This window comes from Podarcis filfolensis, assembly GCF_964270895.1.
Source record: "Podarcis filfolensis genome assembly, chromosome: 5".
In the NCBI taxonomy this organism is placed as follows: domain Eukaryota; kingdom Metazoa; phylum Chordata; class Lepidosauria; order Squamata; family Lacertidae; genus Podarcis; species Podarcis filfolensis.
The window spans coordinates 16,559,647-16,569,908 of NC_139608.1; the positions used below are offsets into that span (position 1 = coordinate 16,559,647).

The 10,262-nt window shown below is 43.2% G+C and overlaps 1 protein-coding gene across 1 annotated transcript in view; it reads right to left on the reverse strand.

Moving 5' to 3' along the window:
* Positions 1 to 10,078, reverse strand: part of SERPINI1 (serpin family I member 1) — a 103,115-nt gene extending 93,037 nt beyond the window's left edge. The window contains exon 1 of the mRNA XM_083613475.1: positions 9,897 to 10,078. The gene's annotated coding sequence lies outside the window, so the exon portion shown is untranslated. The remainder of the gene's footprint in view (positions 1 to 9,896) is intronic.
* Between the last annotated feature and the right edge of the window lie 184 nt (positions 10,079 to 10,262).

Consider the following 10,262-nt stretch of genomic DNA (forward strand, 5'->3'; position numbering starts at 1 on the left):
ACCCACAATGCAAAAATCCCTGCCCACCAATTACACTCCTCAGATGCAGTGTTTCAGATGGAGTTTCCCAGAAACTTCAGCATTTTTTGGAAATTTCATCTCGATTAAGTATTACAGTACTTTGATTTAAAGATTCTGGGCAGGGATCTACAGGTTACTAGGCTGTGTTTATGCTTCAACACACCCTGGGCATTATCCTTCCTTATATAAGAGAGCTGTGATTTCTTTGAATTTATGTTAAGCAGAACTAGAGAGTGCTCCGAGTTGTGTTATGAGTTTAAAAAGAAAGCAAATACTGGTCTGTCAGGGGTTCGAAACAAGCATCTAACTAATAACAAGTGAGATGCCGAAATCCCTCCTCCAGTTTATCAAAAGTTCTATTCATCTCCTTTCAACAAGCCTAAATGGAGATTGCTATCCCAGTTGGTCCCTGTATTAGATTTGAAATTGATTTTATATATGCAATTGTTGTTTCTTGTTTTACATGTAATAGTGCTTTTGTGTTTTTTTTTAAAAAATGTTTTTATATATGCAGTTGTTTTAACTGATTTTATATAGGTTTTTATGGAGTAGTAAATTGATTCAAGATGACTCACAGGAAGCAATTCATAAATGAGTTAAATAAATAAATGATTGTTTTTGAATGGGGCACTCAAAAAATCTTTAGCATTTTGGTCAGTGTGGGTTCTGAGCATGTATTATTATTGTAAGGCGACCAAGGATGGTGTGTGTGTGTGTGTGTGTGTGTGTGTGTGTGTGTGTGTTTGTCCCAGCAAACATTTGCCCAGACACTGCAGCCTCCCTGGCTGCATACACCACCTGACCTGAAAAAGCCCTGTGGTTGGAGTTACCTTTTGATGTCTTCCCTTGGGCCTTGACTGAAGTACAGGCACCCAGGAAGGCTGACTACAGCATATAGATCAGTGAGATAAGTAGTAGAATGAAAGCAAGGATGCCCACAAACACCGGTTGGTGACCTCAGAAGTAAGGAAAGCATAACACAAACCTGCACTCAACACATGAGAATTTCCTTTATATTCTCAAATACAATTTATATTATAGTTTCAAATACAATTTATTTCCTCATTAACTGATGGCGAATAGTTTTTTTTGGGGGGGGCGGGATTTTTGGAGCAGCACTACTAGTAACGGTCAGACTACCTGGGAGACAATCAATGCTTTTTAAAATAAAATAAAATAAAATAGCGCTTTCCTTATTTGCATGCCCTTTCCTCACAATTACTTAACACTTTTATGATGCCGTTTGGTTTGCACTCGGCGGAGAGCATTTGTTTGCACCCTGCTGGTTAGAGGGGACAGGATCTTGCTTGTACCACACTGAGGAACGGGGAGAAACAATAAACACGCCTTTGGGAAGAATTGCTACGCTGCACTTAAGCCTTGAGGCAAGCCAAGTTATTTTCTCTTTCCTTTGCCTGTTAAGAGAGGAAGAGAAGAATAATTGAATTTCGTCTTACAGTGTATGCCACCAGGCTTAATAATTCTGCCACTTCCCTCTGGGAAAGATAATCAACACTTTGCTTGGGGACATTGGCTGATTATACACATTGATTGTGCAACCCAGAAATAAGCCTGAATTCAACACATGCGCTTCCAAGCAGATGTGAATGGGACCGCACCCACCCCTGTTCTTTTGCTCTACAGTGGTAAGCACCAGGACATAATATTTTTGATCCTTATGGCCCAATGCATTTTTCTGACCTGTAGCAGCTCACACCATGCACATAGGTACTAGCTTTCTATGCCATGTGGGATACAAGGGCTTTCCCAGGCTACTACGCATAGTTAAAGGAAATAATAATGCAAATTGACCCAATTCACACAAAAGAAGACAGTTTCTTCACACTGTTATAAAAGAATTGGAAGAGCCGCAAAAAGATTCAATTGAGCACATGGATTGATAATATGGACAGATTAGCTACATACGAACGAATTGCATGTCGACGCAAAATAAGAATGGATAATTATGAAGAAATCTGAAACGAATATTTACGCGATAAGGCGGATAGTGGTGGGAAGCTGGTGGAGGAGAGAGAGGTGGGAAAATATTGTTTAAAAAAGGTGTAGTCGTAGGTATATCAGTGTATTCAAATCTGAACTGTCAAATTGTGTTATTATTGCTATTATGGTTTTTGTTGTATGTGTCTTTTGATGTTTGTATCAAAAAAAATGATTAAACAAATTGAAATAAATAAATAAAAGCCAACAGGCAATGGACAGAGCAAGCTAGATGAAAGAGGCGAGGAGTGGGGTCTGGGTCACATGACATGGTAAACTAAAATATGTGCCCAGAGATGAGCATGAAGCTCCTCTATGGCCCATTGGTTGTTGTTGTTTCTTTAAGGTTTCATTCACACATGAGTTTATTCTCTTAGCCAGGCGCTTCACAGTTAATTTTTGTGCTTTCACACGAAGTATGGGCCACTTCTGGAAGTCTAGTGAAACATACAGAGACATTGGAGCTCGAATTTCAGTTAGAAACTGGGATAGAAAAAATAGGAGCCAAATGGCTTCTGGGACCTGGGTTGTGGGCACCAAAACAGAATGTCTAGTCACCACTGGGCCGGGGGGTGGGTCAGAAACCACTTTTTCTTTATTATTTTGATAAGCATGAATTAATACGCAATTCACGTAAGTGACACATAGCTAATATCACATTTTTAGCAGAAATTGTTATTACATGTTTAATTTGGTGTTTACAATAAAAATATAGGTACCATACTTCAGTTTTCAAAACTACTCTTTATTATTAAACTCCTTAACACAGGGGTCAGCAAACTTTTTCAGCAGGGGGCCGGTCCACTGTCCCTCAGACCTTGTGGGGGGCCAGACTATATTTTGAATATAAAAATAAAAATGAATGAATTCTTATGCCCCACAAATAACCCAGAGATGGATTTTAAATAAAAGGACACATTTTACTCATGTAAAAACATACTGATTCCTGGACCGTCCGCGGGCCGGACTGAGAAGGAGTTTGGGCCGGATCCGGGCCCTGGGCCTTAGTTTGCCTACCCATGCCTTAACGCAATGTCTATCCTTAACATATACTTTGAATCTTCAAAGTACATCCATTTCAGTAATTCTTGAGTGTCAGCCAGGTGCAAAAAATGGCACCCAGACTTTTGGAGGTGCTCGCAAACGGAGAATCTTTAGTTGCAAAAACGCGCCTGGTGCCCTGCTAATTTCGAACCCAGAGCTCACTTCCATGCCAATAGCTTTCAGAAAAAAATCTGTTTGTAATCCGATTAGCCCACAAAATTCAGGAGTAAGGGGTTAGAATAAAGCACATGTTTCCGTGTTATTTGATTCCTGAACAAATCTGTTTGCAGCCCCCATATCCAGGAAAATAGCTAGAGTAAAGTGCCGAAATCTGGGGCAGTATACTGTTTTTTCCTGCTGTTTTAATGGGGGAATTGTGGGGGAACACAAGCACAAACGTGTGGAAATGGTTGGGGAACAGAGATGTCAGCCAATAATGTTTGTTGCGTCACACCACGATCACTGGTGTGAATTACTTTTAGCGCAACATATCAGTCAAAAAGCCGGCGTTCCATAAAGCAACAGGTAGTGCTGTGTGATAGGAACATTAGTAAACAGGATAGAATAGTATAATAATCAGGGAAACTAAGCAATATTCTCTACATCTGAAAACACCCTGACTGGTGTGCTGAGTTAAGCCAAGGTTCGACTTAGCGCATTGTCTGAATCCGAGCTTGAAGTTAAGCTCCCCCCTTGATATCACGAGCTGGAGCCAATAAGCCATGCAAGTCAATGAGACACACTTCCTGAGAAAACATGCTTATGATTGTGATGCTCAATTGATATTTTGAGCTTTAGGATAAACTTTAAAAGGCAAGCATAAAGGGGCTGGGATCCAAAAGGCCACATGGGGAACATCTGAAGGCAGAACAAAGCTTGCAAGCCCTCCTCTCCTACTTCTGACTGCAGACTTTCACTCCAGACAACAAGCCCTGCTCAAAAACTCGGGGGACCTTTAGAAAAGCTTCCGATACAACTCAAGAAGCTGCAGTAGATGGGAGGGAGGCAGTTCTGGTGTGTGTTGGTGTGTTCAGTGTGCCTTAGGGACTCCTTGGATCTCCTGAAAGATAAAAGGAACATAATATCCTGCCTCAGTGGGACACCTATGTGTTTCTGCAAATAGAGAGGGTTGGATCCAGACTTGGCAGGAGAACAAGTCACTTCTGCAAGTGTACAGTGGTACCTCGGGTTAAGAACTTAACCTGAAGCACCACTTTAGCTAATGGGGCCTCCTGCTGCCGCCGTGCAATTTCTGTTCTCATCCTGAAGCAAAGTTCTTAACCTGAGGTACTATTTCTGGGTTAGTGGAGTTTGTAACCTGAGGTGTACTAGGTGGTAAAAAGGTAAAGGGACCCCTGACCATTAGGTCCAGTCATGGCCGACTCTGGGGTTGCAGCGCTCATCTCGCTTTATTGGCACAGGGAGCCAGCGTACAGCTTCCGGGTCATGTGGCCAGCATGATTAAGCCGCTTCTGGCAAACCAGAACAGCACCCAGAAACACCGTTTACCTTCCTGCCAGACCGGTCCCTATTTATCGACTTGCACATGACGTGCTTTCGAACTGCTAGGTTGGCAGGAGCAGGGACCAAGAAACAGGAGCTCAGCCCGTCATGGGGATTCAAACCGCCGACCTTCTGATTGGCAAGCCCTAGGCTCAGTGGTTTAACCCACAGCGCCACCCGCATCCCTCGTACTAGGTGGTAGAGAGAAGCAATTTTTACCCATTTCTGAAGGTTGCATTGCACACTTTCATTCTGCTTGTGCAACAGACTTCTGCCTGCGCAAGGAAACGTCTCTCTCCTCTACTCTGCAGCCTTCTGTGCTCCAGAGTGTTGGGGGGGGGTGGTGCGACCACCCAAAGCAGATTTTGGGGTTGCGCAAGGAGAAGAGTGAGATGCTCCATTGTTCAAGCCAAACCCCATGCACACAGCACTGGATTCTGTCTTGTACCTCCTAAGAATCTGCTCTGCATGGTTAAGCGACCCTCCAGAACGGTGTGGGAAACGAAGGTGGGAATTGTGAAAGGGATAAAGGCTAAAAACCACCTCCACTCCTTGCTCCAGTGGCTTTGCATCCTTCCATGGATGGAAGGGGAAGTCTAAATCCAACACAGAAGGTGTGCAGTATGGAAACCTACAGAAACAGAGGTTTATTGTAGAACTTCGATGTTCGGCTGATCAACATGAAAACTGATGATGCCCTGCCTTATGGGCAGGACTGGGTTTTTTAAAAAAATCAAATATTTACAAAAATGGTAGCTGGGGGCTGTCATCATAGAAATGGCATTCCCTGATGTAGTAAAGTTAAAACAGTGCCTTCTACAAATCATGGGTGCATCACCTATAAGTTTGGTTTTCTGCCTTCAGGACTATGCCTTTTGTTCATGTGTAAGTGTGTGCAGTTTTAATCAATAATTTAGTCATCAAAATTCACAATTAATCAAACTCATATAACTAACCCACTAAGAGTTCTTTAATCAGGTAGCAATTTATAAAAGCTCCTGTCATAATAAAAACCTACATCATGCTATCTTCAAAGCTACAGCAGTTTGTCATGCAGGAGATAGAGAAGGCTTATTCTCCAATGCTTGTACAGCAGGACTAGAACTAATAAATGGAAGCAAATTTCGGCTGCATTCACACAGAAGTTTATTCCATTTCCTCCGATGGTTCCCTAACTTGTTCATTTCTGCATTATGTTTGAGCGTTCACATGATGTAAATTGCACTTCAGGGAAACTAAGGACATATATATATATATATATATATATATATATATATGCAGGGCAGATTTCGCTGGTATTTAATTCTAAGGGGGGGAAACAGCTGGCAGCCCCCTTAAACCAGAACAAGAGATAGAACTGTGGGTGGTACATAATCATGCAGTTCTTTCCTGCAATTTTCTGGGGTGAACAGAAGCACACATATGCAGAAAACATGGGGGAGAGCGATGCTGTCCAATAACACCCATTACTGAAGGAAAGTGCCTACCAATGCTTAGTTGCAAAATGAAATTTAGCTGCAACATGGCATTATATTGGGTCCAAAAGCTGCATCTGCATAACCCAACAGGTATACTGCAGTGTGAAAGGACATTAGAAAATGGAACCGAAATGCTAGCACTACAACCAGGAAAATGGATGCAATATTCCCCATGTCCAAACACACCCTGTGTCTAAATGGCCTAACAGGAAGACGAGTCCGACGTTGGAACAGACCACTTTGAGAGGTCATGGGCTTTGCTATGTGGAGGTGCAGAGGCTGTAGGGCTATCCATCAGGGATTTTGTTGTTGCTGGACTACAGCTCCTATCATCTTTGACCACTGGGTATGTAGGGGATGCCGGGAGCTGTAGTCCAATAACAGCCAGAGGCGTGAGGTTATGAAAGGCAGGACTTAGGTGACCTCCCATTATTCTGAGATCACAGGCATGAATTGGACAGAGAAGTAGCTACATTCAGAGCTACCCTGATTGAGCAGAAAGATGAACTCCTTATTGTTGCTCTTATGCAAGCTCAAGTTGGCCAATGCAAAGGCACTGGATGGAGGTTCTGTATGTTGCTGCACATGCACCCATCACTGGACAGCAACCTAAGAAAAGATCTACTGGCAGAGGACTCATCTAAGTCCAGCATCGTGTTCTCCCAGCGACCAACCAGATGTCCATGGGAAACCTGCAAGCAAGACTGAACGCAACAGCTCTAGATGTGTCACCACTACTGAGTTCACCTGTCTTCCTTACGCTTATTACAGCTCATTTTGTGCATGATTAGTAAAAAAAGGGTAAACCAAAGGCAACAGCAGTCAGAAACTTGTGGGAATGTAAGATATGGGCCCCAAAAGCTGGAGTGGGGAACATGAATACAAAGCATAATCTAAGCACCAAAATATGAGCTATAGCCTAATCCTCAAAACCTTGTGCCAGTGCACATACATACTCAGGACCAGGCATACAGACCACTGCACACACTGATATGTTCAAAGGGAGTATTTGGAAATCCTGAAGACTGTTAAATATTAGCAACTATCACTGTGGCGTACAACACTGAAAATACAGTAAATACGATATAGAAAAACAAGTTTCCAGAAGAAATCTGATATTGCCTGCTGGTCAACTCGTCTTTCTGGGAAAGCCTGTATAATTAGGAGAATTTCTGGCATCTGACAAGGTGTATACAATGTCAGAGTGAATATAAAGGGCAGTGCATTTTAGAGGAGTACAGCAAAACAAATGGGCCGGTCCAAGTGCTGCAATTCATTTGTTACTCCAAAGTAATTTCACAGACGGCAACAATTACATTTGTTAATGATGTACAGAGCTTTACTCACCACTGCATGAAAGGTTTCAGAATATAAATTGGCTGCATCCTAAGGGAATAAGTTCTGCTGAACTGATCTGAGCTTATTTACTATGTGGAAGGGCTGTAGCTCAGTGGTACATCTGTTCCACAAGCTGAAGGTAACAGGTTCAATCACTGGCATCACCAGGTAGGTGTCTGAAACCTTTGAGTGCTACTTCCAGTGTAGAAATACTGGACTAGATGGACCAATGGTTTGGGATAAGGACATCGCCCGAAGTAAACACATTTCGGATTACACCTTAAAAAAACAAAACAAAAAACAGAAGCTTCCAAAACAAAATCCTAGTCAATCTTTTATTTTCACCTCGGCGCTACTGACATTGGTTTCCTATTATTATTTTGGCTTAAATCCAGTTTGGAAGCGTAAATTGTCAAGCTTAAGGAAATGTCAACATCTGCTCCTCTCAAAACTTGAAATCTTCTCATAATCTCATGGACTGTTCCGAAAAACACAACGCTGGGAAACTTGAAATGTCTGCATTTCTCTGTCATAGGATTACTTCACCTTTAGCCTACAAGTAGCATCACAGAACACAATGCTGAGAAGCGCTCTGTGATTAACTATGGGAAGAAAGGGAAAAATGTGAAGACTAGAACGCTAAGGAGATTTTTCTTAAGAGGGCGTAACATTCAGATGCATTTCATAACGTTCTTGCTTCTTACCCTTTGACAAATGGGGAAAGGTGATGAATGATGACACACTATGCTGCTGTCCAATATAGCTGAAGTCTCACTTGCACTGTACAGAGGCAGTAGTTTCAAAGGCAGCAGTTTCAAAGGTAACACAGATTTTCTGCAGAGTAGTTCTCTGTTATCACCACTGGTTGACAGGGTCAATCATCTGATGCAACTAGTATGAAAGATTCCCCATTCTCTTTCCCCTGGCTTAATTTTAAACTCCAACTTTTGGTTCTGCAATTTCACGTGAAACTTCCAAAGTTCTAATCAAAGATGGGTCTCGTATCTGCAAGCGGCATGCATTAGCAACCATCTAGAGACATGCAGATTATATAATTGGAAGCATAATATAAAGCAGACTCACTGATTAATAGGAATAAATCTCTGCACACTTATCCAGAAGTATGTCCCAATGAATTCAGAAGGGCCTTCTTCTGAGTAAACATTTCCAGAATTAGGCTGCAGATCCAAGTTTCTCAGCACACAACCAGGTCTCTACACAGAAGTAAACCCCTCTGTGTTGAATGGGGCATACTCCTAAAACAGCATACAGAGAATTATAACCTTAAGTGTACTGGAGACCCAAATGTGGATGGCTTGTTAAAACTGCATAATTCACCCCCTCTAGATCACTACATCACCTCATTTTCTATTGTTGGTAAGATTGTTTAATATACAGTTTGAGAACTCACTTTCATTTTCTTCTTTTAACAGCAGCTAGAACTACTAAACAATGATGCACTTGAAGTCAATGGCAAAACTGCCACCGATTTCAGTTTCTATCAATAGACATGAAAATATACAATGCCTATAGGCTGGGGATACTTTTACTGGACTGATATTCAATATACTGTACACAAAGATTCAATAGAAAACGTCCAACATGTTTCAAAAACAGTTCATTAAGAGAAACCCTGATGCTTTGCAGCAGAAGGCACCGTAGGAGGAGATAGGTATGAAATTAAGACAGATAGCATCTCGAACAAATATCAAGAACGCCTAATCTAAGGTGATACATATTAAGAGGCAGCAATAATAGCGCCTCTGTCACACACAGAGAGACGCACCCACGAACACTAAAATGCTACTTCTCAGCGTTACATTTTAAAGTTCTGCACATCTCTTACAGTAAATGGCAGCATTGTCTGAAAGACTCCCAGCAAAGAGCACACGTGAATCGCCGTTTACGGAGAATGGCAATGGGTGTAAACGAGCTCCCTTCGAGTAAAAGGAGCATTTTCTCTAACGACTCAGAGAAATCGGGCATTGGCCAAAATCCCGATGAGGAAAAGAAAGAGAAAGAAAAGATCGCAGGGCTTAGTTTGGCTTTTGTTTCTGAGGAAACGCGTCTCGTTTGCATAATATGCGGACACAAGAATATATATACACCCTCTTAGGCACCAGAGGGAGGAAAACAGCCGCGGCTCTTTATCAGTGCCTAGGAGGGATTCGCAAAGCCGCGTCTACGAAACCGAGGCGGCATTTCCTAAGAGATAGAAAGTGGCTTAAGTTGTTTGGCTGAAACATCTGGCATCCGCGATAAAAGAAAAAGGAGCAGCGTGCCGTTCTTTTGAGCAGCAAGGGGAGCTTTTTAAAAAAATCTTTCTGAGAACACCGCCAAACGCAACCCCTTGCGCCGCTGCCGTTCTTTCAAAAGCGCTGAAAATAACTATCCTATTTTAAAAAGAGAGATAGCCCAGCTCTGCTTCTTCCACCCCGCACAAGCGGCGGGAGAAGCGGCGCTGGCTGCAGCAGGGTTGCTACTGCTGCTGCTGCTGTCGGCGCGCTCGCCTACCTGAGAGCCGGTCTGGCGATGCGGGCGACGCAGCTGTTGCAGGTGTGGCTGCACCCCTGGCTCGCTCCGCAGCAGCAGCAGCTCCTTTCACCGGAGCAGCGAACGCAGCAGCAGCAGCAAGCGAGCGCGAGCACCGCCTCCGGGGTTGTTTCTCTCTCTCGTCTCTCAGCGCCTGGAATAGTTTCCCCCTTTTCCCCGCCCCGTTGTTTCCCATACATGGTCAACGCCGCGCCTCCTTCCCCAGTCCCGCGCCCTGATTGGCTCGTTCTCCCACCCGCCTCCTGGCCCTTCTCATGCCTCCCTTTTCACCCCCCTCCGTCGCCGGCTTCGTCCTTCCCGCAATGCTTCTCGGGAGCTGTAGTCTTT